Source organism: Bos taurus, chromosome 23, assembly GCF_002263795.3.
Source record: "Bos taurus isolate L1 Dominette 01449 registration number 42190680 breed Hereford chromosome 23, ARS-UCD2.0, whole genome shotgun sequence".
NCBI lineage: Eukaryota > Metazoa > Chordata > Mammalia > Artiodactyla > Bovidae > Bos > Bos taurus.
The window spans coordinates 44,762,301-44,782,019 of record NC_037350.1 but is presented as its reverse complement, the minus strand read 5'-3'; positions in this window follow the sequence as shown (position 1 = coordinate 44,782,019).

Below are 19,719 nucleotides of genomic sequence, written 5' to 3'. Positions count from 1 at the left end.
ATCTGAAAAGATACATGCACCCCCGTGCTCATTGCAGCACGATTTACAACAGCCAAGACATGGAAACAGCCCAAACGTCCATCAGCAGAGGAATGGGTAAAGAAGGTGTGGTACATATATATACAGTGGAATATTAGCTGTAAAAAAGAATGAAATCATGCCATTTTAAGCAACATGGACACACCATGGGTAGAGACTATCATACTAAGAGAAGTAAGTCAGAGAAAGACAAATACCATATGATAGTTTTGATATGTAGAACCTAAAATAAAAAAACCCTAAAAACTATAACCTTAATACAAAGCAGAAATAGAGTCACAGATGGAGAAAACAAACTTATAGTTACCAAGGAGGAGGAAAGGGGAGGAGAATGATAAATTGAGAGACTGGGATTGATGCATACATACTACCATATACAAAGGCCATAACTAACACGGACCTGCTATATACCACAGGGAACTCTTCAGTGCTCTATAATGGCCTAATAGGAAATGAATCTGAAAAGGCGGGGGATGTACGTGTATGTATAACTGATTCACTTGGCTGTACAGCAGAAACTAACGCAGCATTGGTAAATCAATTATGCTGCAATAACATTTTTTTTAAGTTAAACCAAAACAAATAGAATAAAGAACTCCAAAAAAAGGTGCTTGGACAAGTTAACAGCTAGTTCTAAGTCGGAGTGCTCTGTTCTGCTGAGCTCTGCTGGGCGCTGAGAGTTAAGGCGTGGAGGTTCCTGTGCTGATTCTGTTCCTGGAAAGGGCTGGAACTTCCAGCAAACACCTTCCCCTCTATCTCAGCCTCTGTGGCCTTTTTTCTTTTTGCTTGTAAAGCATTGGTATGTCTGGGATGAACTTCACCCAATTCTAAAAGCCCTGAGGAGAGTATCATGGTTAGAGAAAGCTCCTAATGGGAGGACATGATATGGAGAGAAATAGTCAAAAAATCAACAGAACTCATCTTTTACTTTCACCCTCCCCTGGGCATCTCTGCTTTCTACTCTTTGCTCCTCATCTCCTAAGTTTCTGAGTCTTCTAAGAATTTCCCATGAGGCCTGCTTCGGGACTGAAAGATACTCTCAAAGCATCAAGAAAGTTGAAACAAAAAAAGGCAGACTATTTTTCATGTTTAAACTGAAAATGTTTTAATGAAGAAGAAAAAAAAAAAACACAAAAAACCCACCAAAAGCAAAAACCCTCCTTGCTTAGGAAGTAGTAGCAGATTGAAAGTGTAACCAGATATGAGGAGAGGCTGACATCTCGAGTGCAAGGGTTGGGCTTCCCAGCTGGCCATGGCCGCAGGTTGTCTGGTGAGAGCATCCCAGCCAGGTCTCCCTACCTGCAACCTCTTGTCAATGCCCTCGGTTTGTGAAAGAATGTGTGAATGACAAATTATTCATAATGCTTGGCAAAGACCCTTCGGCTGACTCTGTTCATAGGGAAGCATTGCTATAGAGGTTGTGTGTGTGTGTGTGTGCACGTGTGCGTGCTTAGTTGTTCAGTCATGTCTGACCCTTTGGGACCCCAGCAGGGAGGACCACAGTGGGGACTCAAGTCCATCGTCAGCACTTTTCCAACAGCATCTGCTCACTTTGTGTCCCTGTGTCACATTTTGCTAATTCTCACAGTATTCCAAACTTTTTCATCATCATTACATTCGTCATAGTGATCTGTGATCAGTGATCTTTGTTGTTCTTACTGCGATTCACTGAAGGATAAGATGATGGTTAATAGTTTTTGTCAAGAAAGTATTTTAAATTAAGGTTTGTATGTTGCTTTTAGACATAATGCTATTGTACACTTCATAGACTACAGTAAACGTTTTTATTACTTTTTTTAATTGTTACTTTTATATGCACTGGGAAACGAAAAATACCATGGGACTTGCTTTGTCATGATGGTTTGATACTAAACCCACAGTGTCCCTGAGATACGCCCGTACATGTTTTCACAAACTGAAAGAAATTTGAAGAGGATTTTTGCTTTTAAGAATAAAGGCAAAAGGCAAAAAATTGATTTATTTTGTGTATCCATTTACAAGCTGTGTCTCTAGGTCTTGCTCCTTTGCTCCGTTTCAGCTTATGAAAGTTTTCATGAGAATGCTCTGCCTGCAAATTGTGGGGGAAACCCGCACCTCTCCGAGCTCTCTACCTGGGGCACAGCTGCTGAGCTGTCCACAGCTAGGTGCTCCATGGCACCCGGAGGCCCCACCTCAAGGAAAACTCTCATTTCAATTACTCACATGCAGCAACTGCAACCCTGCCTTTGCTTTTTTAAGTGAAGTGAGACTCGCTTAGTCTTGTTCTACTGGTTGCGAGCCTACAGATTGTAGCCCGCCAGGCTCCTTTGTCCATGGAGTTCTCCAGGCCAGACTACTGGAGCAGGTTGCCATTTCCTTCTCCAGGGGATCTTCCTGACCCAGGGATCGAACCCAGGTCTCCCTCATTGAGGGCAGATTTTTTACCGTCGGAGCCACCAGGGAAGCCCAAAGGATACTGAAGTGGGTAGCCTATCCCTTCTACAGCAGGATTGTTTACCAGCTGAGCTACCAGGGAAGTCCTTGCTTTTGTACAGGGATTTGCTAAAAAGGAATGTGGGCCCTTTGTCTTTAAATGTCAAAGCAATGTTTCACTCTTTAAAAACAAAACCTTTCTTTTGGTTCTTCTGAACGTTACTGATAAGACCAAAGGGGGTTAAACTGGGAAGGAACAAGGAGAAGAGAAACTTTGGCGCCAGGGCCTGGAAAAGGGCTCTCCGTGGGTGGAAAATATTCCAGTTGTTTCTCCCAGGCAAAGCTTGAGGCAACGAAATCATGCTGAAAAGCTCATGGAAAATCGGAGCAAAATATTTTTAGCTGGTTGACCTTTTAGTAAGAGTAGTATCTCCTTTAAAAGGAAAAATTATCAGAAGAATGTTGTGTTACTAATACTTGGAAGGGAGGTGGGAGGCTGGGGGGATAAGCCAGAGGTAAAAATATCCAAGTTTGTGGTATATGCTTTGGGAGCTTGGGTGCCCACTGGCTCACCTTTCCGGACTGGTTGGTACTGGAGCTTTGTTCCTGCATCTGGTATAACTGCACCCCTCGCCTGTTGGAATGTATCTGCAGAACCATTTCTCAGAATGTTCCCATACGACCCCCCCCTTCCCCTCTTTCCCCTCTCCCTCTTCTTCCTTCCGTGCTCCTTTCTTCCTTCTCATTTTCCTTCCTGCAGCCAGGAAAATACAGCATCTGGGAGGTGATGAAGCTTCCGGTTAAGAGCACAGACTTCAGTCCTCCTGGCCTGAATCTGGGTTTGGACTCTGCCACTTACTCTATGAGTGACCTTGGACAAGTTGCTTAATTTCTCTGCGCCTCAGTTTCCCCCATCTGTGTAATGGGAAGAATAATAGTACCCGTTTCTCAGGGTGGTTGGGATTGTCAGGCGAGTGTATGCTCCTCGGTTCTGTCTCGTCACAACAAAGATTTGGAGTGACGGACATTAAAGCCCCCTCAGCGTGTCACAGCTCTCGGGTCTTGGACAGACCATGTTATGGCTCTCAGGTCTCGAACGGACCATGTTATAGCTCTTAGACAAATCAGTGTTCCAGCTCTGTGTTACAGCTCTATTTTATTTAGATAATAGCAGGAAAATCCATCTTTGAGATGTGAGGGCACGTTGACTCAAAGACGCGAAGAGAAGAGCGCCCCAGCACTGCGGAGGGAGTTTGGCTCTTCTTTTTACATGTGTTTTTCTTCCCCCTGGGCCTGCCCTATGCAAATTGGGCTTAGTCAGGAGTGCTGTTCTACTTGAAGTCCTCACTCCGGTCCTCGGACCTTCCTTTGTTCTATTTTCGCGGATTTTTCCCTTCCTTGTCTTTTAGTCACCACCATTTTGGACTCCTGTTTTCTATTCTAACTACCTAACATTCCCCCTTCAAGAGATGGGAGGCCCAATTCTTTGGGAATAGGGGCAGTCTTTCTGGCTACTTCCTGCTGAACTGGGACGGCGAGGGGTATTGGGCCTCCCCCTCTTGCTAGACTCAAGCCTCAAAGCACATGTACTGTGCTCAATAGAAGTGAGTTCTCAGGAGAAAGGGAGGCGCTTGTAGTAAGATTGTCTGCCTGGGGGCTACGAGTGCAGGATAAGTCAGAAGGTGAGGATGCCCCGTCCAGACTTCTGATTTTCCTACTTTCTGTTTTCACTCTAGTGCATCCTGACTTTATTCCGTTGAACCTGGGTGGATTGTTTTGATAGAAGAAACTGAGCTAATCCCACACTATATTCTGCAAAATTCGCTGATTCTAGGGTTTCTTTTCCCTCAAAATACTCCACTGTTCCCCAAATGTCACCTCTGAGTAAAATCACAGCGCACGCAGGGCTCTCTTGTGGTACTGTTTTGGTCTTGCTGCGCTCTGCCTCCTGTCTGTAGGCTTCTCATCTCCATCTCCTCCCCGTCACCCTAGAATCCCAAGGGGTCTTGCTGTCTAAAGTCTTCACCGCACTGCCTGTCCACTTCCACCCTCTTCCTTGTTTTCCAAAACAGCCTGTCTCTGTGACCTTGCATCACGCGTATCTCCTGGGACAGCTGAAAGTGACGTGAAAGTGCAAGTCACTCAGTCGTGTCCGACTCTTTGCGACCCCAAGGACTACACAGTATGTGGAATTCTCCAGGCCAGAATACTGGAGTGGGTAGCCTTCCCCTTCTCCAGGGGATCTTCCCAACCCAGGGATTGAGCTCAGGTCTCCCGCATTGCAGGCAGATTCTTTACCAGCTGAGCCACAAACAGCTGATATTGGCTAATTTTCAGGAGTCAGCCTAAGGCAGTCCCAGATGCCATCATGAATGGTCTTCCTCTTACTGTGCTTCTCCGCTCACTGTGATTTCAAAGGCTCATTTCCAGCAGTGAGAGAGGCAGCAGTTCCCAAGCAGTAAGGACTTTCCAAGGCACCCCCAGTTGTGCCTTCCTGCAGGGAGTTCCCTGCTCTTTCTTCCGTAAGGCTGGCTCCCAGTATGACCAGGGTCTCATCTCCCAGGATGCTCACGGCTGGATTGAGGGAACAGGCTGCAAGGGTGGATGCTAGACAGATCCCTGCGGAGGGGCAGAGCAGCCAACCACCCTTGCAGGCGGCGACCTCACCTTCCTGGGTATCCTCCTGGCCCGACCTCACTGCTTGGCACCATTCTTGGAATGGATGCAAAGTCTTCTACTTTTCTTGGAAAATCTCGTTGAACTCACTCTCGCTTGGACACTTGCGGGCTACTGGAGAGCAGCATGCCTCCCAGGCTTGGGAGCGGCTATCCTAAGGGCTCTGTGGAGCCTTGTCCTCCTGCTGATCAACAGTTTCTCCTATTTTCAGTTCAGTTCACTTCAGTCGCTCAGTCGTGTCCGACTTTTGTGACCCCATGAATCGCAGCACGCCAGGCCTCCCTGTCCATCACCAACTCCCGGAGTTCACCCAGACTCACGTCCATCGAGTCAGTGATGCCATTCAGCCATCTCATCCTCTGTCGTCCCCTTCTCTTCTTGCCTTCAGTCTTTCCCAGCATCAGCTCTTTTCAAATGAGTTGGTTCTTCGCATCAGGTCGCCAAAGTATTGGAGTTTCAGCTTCAACATCAGTTCTTCCAATGAACATCCAGGATTGATCTTTAGGATGGACTGGTTGGATCTCCTTGCAGTCCAAGGGGCTTTCAAGAGTCTTCTCCAGCACCACAGTTAACCAGATGGAATTCCAGACCGTTTTCACTCCTGCCACCACCCCCTCTGAGCCTCCCACGTGACCCCCTGGCTCAGGGAGCCACCACGGCTCATCCGAGGGGGACTTCCACTTTGCTCCCCTGCCAGCTGCCCTCACCTGCCCTTCCCTCCTTCCTGCCTTCCTCTTCCTCTCCAAGACAAATGCTTTGTCCTAGGAACCCCACCCTGGACCCCAGTAAAGGCAGAAGCCTGGGTCTGTGTTTTCTCTCCCTCTCTCGCTTTGGTCCCCAGGACTTGTGAGTTGTGTATCTTGGTTTCTCTGAGTTCCTGGATGGTTGTTGCAGAGGTGGGGACAATCTGTGATCATGATGAGAACCACGAGGACTGGTCCAGTCTCCAAGTAGCTTCAGTGAGGGGGACTGTCGTGGGGGCTCCCTGCAGGAGCAGGGCCCCAGGGGAGCGCCCTCAGATGTTCCTGGCGGACAGGCTGAGACCGACCCCAAACAGCAGCCTTGAGCGGGAGAAACTGTAACCCCTGGAGACGGCAATGACGCCAGGGTGACTTCAGTTCCCTGGGAACGTGGGGAAGAGAAGGGCTGAAGGTGGGAGGGGAGAGGACGGTGGGCCGAGCTCCGGGGCTTTGGCGCTTCACTCAGTTTCTGTTGTGATTAGAAGGGTTCAAGGCAGGAGAGCCCTGGCGTCTTTCACAACTATGCTGCCTGGGCTGTACCTTGCCTTTTGAAATATCATCATGTATCTTTGTCAAAGCCTTGGTGAAAGAACGTTGCTTTAGTCGCTAAGTTGTGGCTGACTCTTCACGGCCCTATGGACTGCAGCCCGCCAGGCTCCTCTGTCCATGGGATTTTCCAGGCAAGAATACTGGAGTGGGTTGCCATTTCCTTCTCTGGAGGATCTTCCCTTCCCAGGGATTGAACCCACATCTTCTGCATCTCCTGCATTGGCAGGTGGATTCTTTACCACTGAGCCACCAGGGAAGCCCTCTGTGGAGGAATACAGCAGCACAAAACGCCATTCTTCCTCAAAGCCGAAAGCAATTTTTATCAGCTTCCAGAAGTTTCCTTTTAAAAATCCTCTGGTAAACACTTATATTTCAGGAACTTGGAATGGGTAGTGTAACCATCAATACAAGGGAATCATCGGAAGCCAGGCAGGACTTTCAGAGCCCCATCAGCCACCACCTCCAAGATCCCAGCGGGCCAGGACCTTCCAGAGTCTCATTTGGAGCCTTCCACTCAAGAATCCACTCCCATTCTTGGCTTGGCTGCCCACGGGCGGGTACAGGAGGCCTGGGAAAGGAAGAAATCCTGATTGAGGCATCACGAGCATGTTTCCCCTAACACTCGAGTGTGGGCACTCCCAGGCACCGTTTGTTCTCATACAAAGGAAAAAATAGGTGTGTTGTGAGCTCCCTGTGTGCCTGCTTGGTTACCTGATGTTGGAATGGTTTGTTTTCTGGGATGTCTAGCGCCGCCCGTGTTCCTTTCTGGGGCAAGTGCTTTGTAAGGACATAAACAGCCCAGCAGGCTGCGAGGAATCAATGCATAGCTGACTCTTCTTTCTTCGGAACTACATCCCTGCAGAGATAAATACACAGAAAGACAGACGGATTATAACAGGCAAAGGGAAGCCGTGTCAGCATGATGGCTCCAGAGAAAACAAAAGGGCTACTGTGTGCAGGGGCTGAAAAGAGAACGTAAAGCTACTGGGACTGGGGGAAACAGCAGAGGCCTCCTGGGGCATCATTTGCAAAGAGATCCTGAGCTTCCCTGGAAAACAGACTGGGCAGAATCAGTGCGAAAGTGAAACTTAAGAATCCGTGTGCGTGATGCCAACAGCTAGAGAGGCGAGAAGCCACCGCTTTGGAGGCTTTGCTCTGAGCAAGGCATCCTGGCCTCGGGCAAAGGGCTTATTGGGACGTTGCCCTGATTGAGCACGGTGTATCTGGGCCAGTGGGAGGGTGGGGTAGACCTTTGACCCAAGCCCCGCTCACAGTTCAGACAGAAAGATGGCAGAGCTGCTGCAGCACGGTTGTTTCTAAAACAAGATTGTTGTTGTGGTTTAGTTGCTAAGTCGTGTCCAGCTGTAGCCCACCAGGCTCCTCTGTCCATGGGATCTCCCAGGCAAGGATACTGGAGTGGGTTGCCATTTTCTTCTCCGGGGATCTTCCCCACCCTAGGAATGGAACCTGCATCTCCTGCGTTAGCAGGCAGATTCTTTACCACGGAGCCGTGAGGGAAGGCCATCCAAAACAGGATATGGTGTGTTAATTTTACATTTATGACTCTTTTTAAAAAGCAGATGCTCTCCCCCACCCCCTTCAGCTGTTTGGCAAGCTTGCTATGACCCCATGAACCAAAGCAGGCTGTCCCCAGCTCTTATCTTGTGCAGCATCTCCATTCCTGTGCAGATCAAGCAGTAGCTATGAGAACCTGCTGAAGAAAGGGCAGGGCTCAGTTTAGACAGCATTTCAATGGGCAGTTAACCCTGGAGTTAACGACTCTGCACCCGTGGTCAGCTTCCTCCCCCTGGCAGGCACTTCCACCAACCCTCCTTCAATTCCAGTACTTCTTGTTTACTGGCTGGTTTAAGATCCAGTTGGCCACTTGCCCTGTCAAGACAGAGGCAGCCCCTGAACTGCACTGAGAACCATCCGCTCTAAGTGCAGCCAGCTGGGTCAAAAAAAAAAAAAAAAATGCGGGAAAGGAAGTGGCCTTTTAAGAAACCCCGGTCTTCTGGTTAAAGTAAGAATTACAGTCTTACTTTAGGAGGGTCTTTGTGCAGCAGCTAACATTTAAAAACATTTAACCCCCACTAAATTGGAGTCCCAAGCTCAGAGCCTCAGTGGCCGGGGTTGAATGACAAGATCAAAACGGTTTAAGTTGTAAACATCGGTGGTCTACCTGAGTCCACTTAATGATGGCTTTCAAGGAGGAAAGTGCCCCCAACAGGAAGTGGGACTGCTTCATTCTGAGTTTGCCTTGAAAGCCATGAGTGACCCTTCCAAATTCAAAGGGAAAGTCGCTCAGTCGTGTCCGACTCCTTGCGACCCCATGGACCACAGAGTCCATGGGATTCTCCAGGCCACAATACTGCACTGGGTAGCCATTCCCTTCTCCTGGGTATCTTCCCAACCCAGGAATCGAACCCAGGATTCCTGCGTTGCAGGAGGATTCTTTACCAACTATCAGGGATTCCAAGCTCTCTCTGCCTATAAATAAATTTGTATTGACTTTTGTTGTTGGGATGGTGATCTATGATTTAATTAAGAATGATCCTCATTCTTTACGAGATTGCTGTCTTAAAGACATGAAATATATAGCACGCTCCACTCTGCCCAGAAATGCCGAAAGAGGACCTTACATGCCTCTTTGTGACGCTGAATGAATCCCCATCTTCAACATCACAGAGGTGCGTCTTATCTAGAGAACCCAAGGGTGCTTTAAGGATCTCATTGTGTGTGCTCAGTTGCTTCAGTCGTGTCCGACTCTGTGACCCTATGGACTGTAGCCCTCCAGGCTCCTCTGTCCATGGGATTTCCCAGGCAAGAATACTGAAGTGGGTTGCCAATTCCTTCTCCAGGGGGTCTTCCTGACTCAGGGATCAAATCTGCATTTCTTGTGTCTCCTACATTGGCAGGCGGGGTTCTATACCACTAATACCACCAGACGGCGAACCTAGGGAATGCAGAGACTAGATAATGCAATTGCATCAGTTACGGGCTGGGCAGGTGGGTGGCATGGATGGAATTAAGGTCTCAGCCCCAAAGACACTCTGTTTTACCCCTCATGGACCCAGTTTTGTGACTGAGTTCCAGCACTGAGCCCCTTGTCTCCTTTAAGACCTCCACTCCCATATCACAGTCTCCGGAAGGAGCTGAAAAATGCATCGTGTTGATTTCAGGAATAGTCTGAATGTTGCCAGGAAAAGGCTCGCTGAAAGCTCTGCAGGATTGATGTGCATCTGGTAGAAACCAGAGCAAGTGAGCGGAGCAAAGCCAGCCGCCCCTGGCTCTTTCCCCAGAGTGCTCAGCCTCACCCTCTTCCATCTCTCTTGGATCCACGTCTGGAGTCCTTTTCACACCAGTCGTGTTACCAGCATCATCAGGAAGTTTGATGTGGTGTGAATTCCTGCCACTGGGATGGACTGAGAAATTCACAGAATCTCAGAAAAAGAGAGCAGGGGAGGCTTATAAGGGTCTTTCTTCGAAGCCTGAGTCCTACAAGCAAAAGTAGGCACTCTGGGAACTGGCCTCTCCAGATGATGGGCTTCAAAGCTACCTGACAGTGGGGGCCCCACAGGCTTTCTGGGGGCTTATTTCTGTGTTTCCTTCCAGGGGAGTCCCAGTTTCTTCCGTTGGGCCTATTAAAATCTAACCGATTTGTTCCACACCCACCCCAATGCCTCTTTTGTTGACTCTTAATTGTGTGCCTGTGAGTTGTCACTGCAGATGGGGATTGAAGCCATGAAATTAAAAGACACTTACTCCTTGGAAGGAAAGTGACGACCAACCTAGATAGCATATTCAAAAGCAGAGACATTACCCTGCCAACAAAGGTCCGTCTAGTCAAGGCTATGGTTTTTCCAGTAGTCATGTATGGATGTGAGAGTTGTACTGTGAAGAAGGCTGAGCGCCGAAGAATTGATGCTTTTGAACTGTGGTGTTGGAGAAGACTCTTGAGAGTCCCTTGGCCTGCAAGGAGATCCAACCAGTACATTCTAAAGGAGATCAGTCCTGGGTGTTCTTTGGAAGGACTGATGCTAAAGCTGAAACTCCAGTACTTTGGCCACCTCATGCGAAGAGTTGACTCATTGGAAAAGACTCTGATGCTGGGAGGGATTGGGGAGAGGAAGAGAAGGGCACGACAGAGGATGAGACGGCTGGATGGCAACATTGACTTGATGGACGTGAGTCTGAGTGAACTCTGGGAGTTGGTGATGGACAGGGAGGCCTGGCGTGCTGCAGTTCATGGGGTCGCAAAGAGTCGGACATGACTGAGCGACTGAACTGAATTGAACTGAGTTGGTCATCCATCCTTCAGAAAGTACCTCCCACCCCAACACCTCCCCAGCCTTCCATTTAGATTCACAGTGACCAGAAGTGTTGGTTGATGCTTTTGAATCAGGGGAGATGAGGCAGAAGTAGTTATTCATTCATTCGAAAATTAATTTTGATGGTCTTAGTTATGCCAATCGCTATTCTGTGATTGGGATACATAAAGGAACACCACCAAAAATTGTTGTCTTGAAAACTTACATTATAAGGGTGGGAGGGGAGTGCAGAAGACAGATGGTAAGCAATAAACAATAAATCACACAGTGCATTAGAAGTTATAAATACTGTAGAAAAAATAGAGCAGGTGAAGGGACATCTGGTGTGCAGGTGGAGCAGGGAAGGGACAACGCTAACAAAATTTCCAAGTGAACTTTACTGAATAAGGAAAAAGACAAACGAGTGTTTCTATTCCTTCCTGTGAAGAATAAATACTTGCCAATAAACAAATATTGGGATAATGACGTATCTGAAGCACCACAGTTTATTTTCTACAAATATTTTTATTTATCTATAAAATAATACATGGGGAAATGCGGAAACAGTGTTGGATTTCATTTTCTTGGGCTTCAAAATCAATATGAACGGTGACTGCAGCCATGAAAGTAAAAGACACTTGCTCCTTGGAAGACTAGCTATGACCAACCTAGATAGCGAATTAAAAAGCAGAGACATCATTTTGCCATCAAAGATCCATCTAGTCAAAGCTACAGTTTTTCCAGTAGTCATGTATGGATGTGAAAGCTGGACCAAAAAGAAGGCTGAGAGCCGAAGAATTGACGCTTTCGAACTGTGTTGCTGGAGAAGACTCTTGAGAGTCCCTTGGACAGCAAAGAGATCAAACCAGTCCATCCTAAAGAAAATCAACCCTGAATAGTCAATGGAAGGACTGTTGCTGAAGCTGAAGCTCCAATACCTTGGTTACCTGCTGCAAAGAGTTGACTCATTAGAAAAGACCCTGATGCTGGGAAAAATTGAGGGCAAGAGGAGAAGGGGAAGATAGAGAATGAGATGGTTGGATGGCATCATTGACTCAATGGACACGAGTTTGAGCAAACTCAGGGAGATAGGCCAGAGAAGCCTGGCGTGCTGCAGTCCATGGGGTCACAAAGAGTCAGACATGACTTAGTGACTGAACAACTGCAATAAAATAATATTCAGGATATTATTTTATAATTATATACATCTATGTATGTGTACATATGTAATCAAGTGTACGTTATAATTTAATTGAAAATATATATATCAGAGGAGTTTTGGAACTGAACTGAAGTCAGGTGGATATACAGGAAATTTCTAGTTCCCCAAATAGTCTTTTGGTTTCCTCAGGAAGAACTTTCTAAACTGACCCATTTACATCTTGTGGTGACATGAACCACAGAAGCATGTCCCTGCCTTTGCTCCCCATACTGCTGATGAGGCTTAAAGAGGCTTCGGGCCGGCTCGTGGGAGCAGAGTGGTTCTGAGCTCCGGGGCTGGCGTGGGGAGCGAGACCCACACGCTCCGAGAAGACGGGCAGCGCTAGCGAGCTCGGCCACCGCCCTGCCTGTTTCTCTCCCCGAAGCCCAAGGCAGGACCCCAGTTGCTGGTCTATCTGAAAGCACTCGGTGCACAAATAAGCAAATAGAGGAAAAGGAATGTGCAGCCATTGTTTGAGGATTTTCTGGAATTCGGAGCATTGTGATTTTCGCTGTTTAGAAAAGACTTTGGTTGGCTGTTTATCCTGCAGTGCAGGCTCATGAATAACTTCCTGGGGGACTGGCCCACATTCTTGGTCCCCTCGGCGTCTCTTGCCCAGCAAGGCTCACTCAGGACGTCTTCCCTACATCCTGTCTGAGAGTGACCTTCTTTTCTCCGTTGACGAAGCTCCGAGTCCTCATTGAAATGACCTCCTGCACAGGAAGGCCCGGCGGTGGCGCCTGGCAAGAGAAAACAGCCCTGGTTTCTAGGAAGTTAGATACTCACACACTCCCTGCAAGTCCCGTTCAGAAAAGGCGAAATGTTTATGTTCTTCCACGGGCCTGAGACGGAAAAACCAGCAGACGTGCCAGGAACGTGCAGAGCAGCGGTGAGGGCAGGCCCAGGGAACACAGCTGGAAGCCCGCGAACGCAACAGGGGCGCAGCGGCCTCAGTGACCACACCGTGCGGACGTGGGCGCTGAGACGCAGCCGAAGGCGTGTGCGTCCGCGTCTGCACGTGTGCCGTGTGCTAAGTCACTTCAGTTGTGTCCGACTGTGCAGTCCTATGGACCGTGGCCCTCCAGGCTCCTCTGTCCATGGGATTTCCCAGCAAGAATACTGGAGTGGGTTGCCATTTCCTCCTCCAGGGGAACTTTCCCACCCAGGGATTCAACTTGAGTTTCTTATGTCTCCTGCTTTGGCAGCCCCCTGGGAAAGCCCCATTCGTATCTGCCCTCAGGCTTCAGACTCAGTCTATAGAAAGCCTACGAAACCTTCAGCATTTAAGAGAAAAATAAGCATGGAATTTATCTTAATGTCTAGAAGGAATTTTGTTCTTGCCAAATATTTTCTAAAGCTGTGGGGCTTTTTTCACTTTTTAAGTGGCACCAGTCAGAGCAGGGGAACCCCAAAGAAAGAGGGATGTCCTTTAAATTCTTTCTAGGCCTTCAGTGAGACCTGCTTGCACTTGATAAAGAAATTTAAGGAGCTTCCTCAGTCTGGTAGGATGATACCATTTCAGAAATAAGACCCTCGTAAGGTCCCAGGTGGTGTTCTTAGTAAAGAGCTTGACTGTCAAGGCAGGAGACCTTAAGAGTCTTGGGTTCAATCCCTAGGTTAGGAAGATCCCCTGGAGGAGGCCATGGCAACCCACTCCATATTCTTGCCTGGAGAATCCTATGGACAGAGGAGTCTGGTGGGCTATAGTCTGTAGGGTCGCAGAGTCAGACACAGTTGAAGCCTTAGCATGCACACACACTCACACACTCACACAATGGGCTTCCCTGGTGACTCAGCACTAGAGAATCCACCTGCAGTACAGGAGACACAGACTCAATCCCTGGGTCGGGAAAATCCCCTGGAGAAGGGAATGGCAACCCTCTGCAGTATTCTTGCCTGGAGAATCCTGTGGACAGAGGAGCCTAGTGGGCTACAGTCCATGGGGTTGCTGAAGAGTTGGGCAGGACTTAGCAACTAAACAACTAAGACAACAACGACGCAGGCAACGCCAGGAGTCATGTCCTCACTAAAGTCCTGGTTATAGGAAGAAGCCCACTGGGGGCTTGAAGGAATCAATTTGCACTCCAAGGACTTGCAGGTAGAAAGCCTTCAGGAGCTCCTCAGCCGCAGAACGGAGAGTCCTAGAACAAAGCCCGTTCTGGTCTTTTGTTTGGTTAGCGGGTGTACCCTATCTCCTGCGTACACTACGATGCCTGTATTGTTTCGGTGCCAGCAATAAGGAGGAAAACGCCACCGAGCGTTCTGGCCGGCTTTGGCGTGTGCAGGTCAGGGTGGGAAATTCCCTCCGATTCTGGCTGGCCACCTAGTATTTACTTTTTTTCATAAGTGTGTCAATTTCAAAATACCAGAGGCTCTCCTTAAAGAATCATCACAAAGAACTGGACATTCTGGTGTTTGGAACAAACATTCCAGCTTACTGGCATCACTGGCCTTACTGTAATATCAGCGATAACAGCAGTGACCACACTGCAGTGTAAGATCCCTGGGGACTTCCCAGGGAAAGCCTTTCCATTTATGGTAAAAGCCAGTAAAGAAATGGGGGGCTGATGTTTAAACCTAGTTCTACTGGTGTTAGCACTTCCTAGGTGTTCCAGCGATGAGATCAGTGGGCATCAATCAACTGCCTCCAGCCTCAGAGACCCTGGGCCCTTGACCACTCCTGATTGATCCTGTACTGGAATCCACTCTTGGCCCAAGGATCTTGGGCGTTCCTTGGTCCTAACTTTGGGAAGCTTCTGACTTGCTAGTTTGCTCTGTGGTCTCATCCCTAAATCAGATCGCCTGGCTTGCTACCTTGTCTGGCAGCGGTCTGGGCCCTGGCTACCCACAGCTGGTCCGTGGACCAGCAAGCAGCAGCAGTATCCTTTGGGAGCTGGTTTGAAACGCTGAATCTCAACCCCACCCTGGAATGACCGAATGAGACCTGCCCTTTAATAAGTCCCCGGGGTGATTCATTAGCACATTCCAAGTTGAGAAGCTCTGTGCTAGAATTCCTGAAATAGAGCCACCCTGTCCTGTCGTCCAGGAGATAGACCTTCCATTCACTGCAGGAGTCCAGGACAGTTCTGTTCTAAGAAGAGTGGATCCAATTCAGGAAACTCAGGGAGCACTATTAGAACTTGACCCATTTTCTGCTCTGTGATGCTACCACCTTTTCAATCAAAAGGGAAATGTTATTTTCTGTTGAAAGAAATGTATTCGGGGAAAAAAGCCCAAATGAAACAAAAAAAAAGGGAACGCACCTTTCACATCACCCCACTTACCACGAACAAATAATTGGGAGTTTCCCTACGGCTTTTCTAATCCCACCCATGAAAGTACACACTGGTAACCAATTCTACTTATATCCTACCCAAGATATTCCTGTGCGTCTATGTTTGCGGTTTGCCCCGTCAGCTCAGCAAGGAGGGAAACTCCCATGATGGGCAAGTGCCTTTCTTTGGCTGGAATTGTGGAGACAGCACCCCACTCCAGTCCTCTTGCCTGAAAAATCCCCTGGGTGGAGGAGCCTGGTAGGCTGCAGTCCACGGGGTCGTTGAGTCGGACATGACTGAGCGACTTCACTTTCACTTTTCACTTTCATGCATTGGAGAAGGCAATGGCAACCCACTCCAGTGTTCTTACCTGGAGAATCCCAGGGATGGGGGAGCCTGGTGGGCTGCCATCTTTGGGGTCGCACAGAGTCGGACACGACTGAATCGACTTAGCAGCAGCAGCAGCTGTGGAGACTCAATGGACTTCCCTGGTGGGAAGAATCCGCTTGCAATGCAGAAGATTCGCAGAGGGTGGGAATTCGATCCCTGGGTCAAATATGCTTGTAAAGAAATAAAATGAATAGCATTTGATCCTTGTGCATATAGGTTTGAAAAAAAAAAGTGAAAGTGAAATTGCTCAGTCGTGTCCGGCTCTTTGTGACCCCATAGACTGTACCTCCCAGGCTCCTCCATCCATGGGATTTTCCAGGCAAGATTACTGGAGTGGGTTGCCATTTCCTTCTCCAGGGGATCTTCCCCACCCAGGGATCGAACCCCGGTCTCCTGCACTGCAGGCAGACTCTTTACCGTCTGAGCCCCAAGGGGGCGTATAGGTTTACATAGATATCAAATGAAAGTCATTGTTAATGATTACTTTTCCATATGCTTTCTGAGTTAGCACAATGAAAACAGGTTAGAGGGAGCCCACGGAAAGGCCTTCCATTTAAAGTAGCAGCTCTGTGTGAAAAGCATGTGGCTCGAAGAGAAGACAGCAGGGGGCCTTCCGCGAAATAGGACAACCCAAACCAAATGGGAGTCCAGGGTGTCGGCCACACTCTGATTTCCTTTCGGATTTCTTCAGGTCTCCCTGCCAACCCCATAGAATACGTAAGACACTCTCCAATGACCTGTGTTCTTCTGGAGTTTACAAATGTGGCTCGCAGTCCGTGGGCGGGGCCAGGAGACCCAGGGAACACTCCCCATGAGGTCGTGAAAGAGCTCCAGGACTCCTTCGAGAAGGGGATTGTTTCCTAACAAATAGTTTCCAACTGCTTTACAACATCCGTAACGTGTTCTAAGCTGGAGCTTTCATTCTTTCTTGGAGGACTAGGCTAAAATCCAGTTGAGGTCATCAATTTCCAATTCTTCTCTAACATTTGTTTGGAAAATCCTTCACTTAGCTTCCTTGATCCACTTAAAATGCCATTGCCCTGAACCTTTCTAAAATTAAAAGAAGTACATATATGCATACACCACCTGAGTTGAACAATCCTGATGGTTTATAGCATTTTTACACACTGACCCTCCACCTGCTTGCCTTCATCCCTTTATATTCCCTGATTTAAGTTTTATTTGTGTTCTTGAAAGGTTCAGGGCCCATTGGTGACCAGAGCTTTCCTGCACAGGGCTTTTCTTGTGGCTCAGAGAGTGAAGAATCTGCCTGCAATTCAGGAGACCGGGTTTGATCCCTGGGTCAGGAAGATCCCTTGCAGAAGGCAATAATTACCCACTCCAGTATTCTTGCCCGGAACATCCCATGGACAGAGGAGCCTGGCGTGGCAGGCTTACAGTTCATGGGATCGCAGAGAGTCAGACACAGCTGAGTGACTAACACTTGCACTTTCACTTCCTCCTCTGAAGAAATTTCATCTGAGGAAGGGACACAGTCATATGCCAAGGAGACTGCATCTTTTCTTCTTATGTGTGGAGGTTAGGAGAGAAAGGGTTGCTCCCCTCCTAGGACTCATGATCCGTGTCTCTTTGTGTATATTGGTTTCTTGTTGCCTGTATTACAAATTAACAGAAATGTAGTGATGTAGAGCAGCAGTTTGTCATCTAATGGTTCTGGAGATCAGAAGTCCAAACCCGTCTCATTTAGACTGAAGCCCAAGTGTTAGCAGGGCCGGTTCCTCCTGGACATCCCGGGGAGGGTCCTTCCCTTGCCCCTTTCAGCTTCTCGAAGTTGCCAGCACTCTGTGGCTCACAGCTGAATCTCTCTGACCTTCGCTTCCATCATCACATCTCCTCTAATTCTGACCCTCCTGTCTCTCCCTCGTAAGAGCCCTGGTGATTACAGCCTTAACTTAATCACATCTGCAGAACCCCGTTGCCTTGGGTAAGGTCGCACATAGCTCTGGGGATTAAGACGCGGACATCTTTAGGGGACTTTATTCTGTCTGCCACAGCCTGAAAGACACAACTACTGAGATCGTGACCTTTCAGTGTGCTCGACCAGCCGAGGTGGGATTTTACGTATTGCCTATGGTTTGAGCTGCTTGGAATCAACTCCCTTAACAATTCCTCCAGGTGTCTCAGAGATGGAGAGGCAGAACCACACTTCTGACAGACCTTTGTTGTGGTTGTTCAGGCGCTAAGTCGTGTCCAACTCTTTGTGACCCCATGAGGGACTGTAGCCCACCAGACTCCTCTGTCCATGGACTTCTCCAGGCAAGAATACTAGAGTGGGTTGCCATTTCCTCCTCCAGGGGATCACCCCGGGATTGAACCCGCGTCTCCTGCCTTGCAGGGGCTTTCTTTATCACTGAGCCTCCAGGGAAGCTTAACTGTACAAGTGTTATGGTCTATTAGCACAGCTTCCATTTTATGTTGGAGTTCAGGAACCTCTACTTCTTAGTAGAGATGCTGTTCCCGCAAGTGGTTTTTAATAACTAGAGTTACATTCCCTGAAGAAAGTATATTTATAGATTTCCCAGAAACTCTCTGCTGTTGGTAAACTTGGTCTAACCTAGAGCTTCAACACATCAGCAGCATGAATCCAGGCACCATTAGGGAGGTCAGTGTTCGTCTTGCTTTCTGGTATATCTCTGATTACTTCCATCCCCCACTTAATTGGCCAACAGCCTGTTGTGTCTGCTTAACTTTGTTCAAAACAGAAACTATTTGAGTGTTCTGATGGCTGTAATTCAAGACCTTGTTATATAGAATACGTTCATATTTGGCTTACTTTTATTGAATGTCTGTCGTGGGCCGTGAGTTGAGCTGAGTTCCTGGCACAAAGCTCAGTAAGAATTTGATGGAAATGGAGCTGCCGCCAGCATGTTCTACTCCAGTAGGTAAGAGATTAAGTGGCTTGAAGTGATGAGGAGGATGCCATGGTCTCACTACTTCCATTACTCTCTGACCCGCTGGGCAACAGCCAGGTGCCTGGACCCCAACCTGGCTTCAGTATTTTCACCCCTTATTCTCCACTCTCATGGAAGCTCTGTTTCAAAATATGTGTCTGCCTATTGTCTGTCTAATAGCAACTGCCACGAGTTTTTATGTATCCTAAGGGGGAAAAATGGGCTTCCCTGGTGGCTCAGACGGTAAATAATCCACCTGTAATGCGGGAGATCTGGGTTCGATTCCTGGGTTGGGAAGATCCCCTGGAGGAGGGCATGGCAACCCACTCCAGTATTCTTGCCTGGAGAATCCCCATGGACAGAGGATCCTGCTGGTCTACAGTCCATGGGGTCGCAAAGAGTTGGACATGACTAAGTGCAAAAAAAAAGGAGAAAAATGGAAAACAAAGCCATAATAGAGGAATTTAAACTGGTTTAAGCCAATCTTGGCGTTTCTTAGGTTACACTACAGGTGTGTGCTGGGGCTGGCCTGAGCCTGTGTCTTCCCCAGTCCATGGCTTGGTTGTTCAGTAATGTTAGGCATGCAGCTTGAAACTGCCTATGGCAGAGCTATTTATACCATGAAAATCTCCAAAAACTACAAATCAGAGCTCTCTCTTTTTTTTTTTCCCCTGAAGACCTAGTTTGCCAGCATACCAGTGTCACCAGCACATGCATTTTATGTATTTACCAGAGTCAATTAAAACAGGTAATCAGTCAATTAATTATATGAAGGCATGTTAATACGTGTTAGCAGTAGTAGTTGAACAATGTTTAAAAGAGCAATATTTTAAAATCATAGATCTATGTGCAGAAAGACGTTCTCTGTCAGTCCGAATATTTTTCCATTTGCCAGGGGAGGAGGCAGATTTGACTCAGTAAGAAGAGCTCTGATCCTTCTTTCTGGATGATGTAAGCCAGATGCACTTGGAAATGCCTTTCTGTGTGTTTCCCCAAAGTTTCAGCTATTAGGATTCTTAGGTTACGGGTGTCCACAGGGACATGTTAGTCAAAGCTTTGCTAGGGTGGGGGAGAGGCAGAGAGAGGGAATAAACTCAGGATTCAGAGATCTGAGTGGACCTGTCAGGGATGGTTTGCCGCTGCCTAAACTTGCAACAATTAACAAGATAAACAATTCCTGTTTTTCTCAAGTCCTTTATTAATTCCAACCCCCTA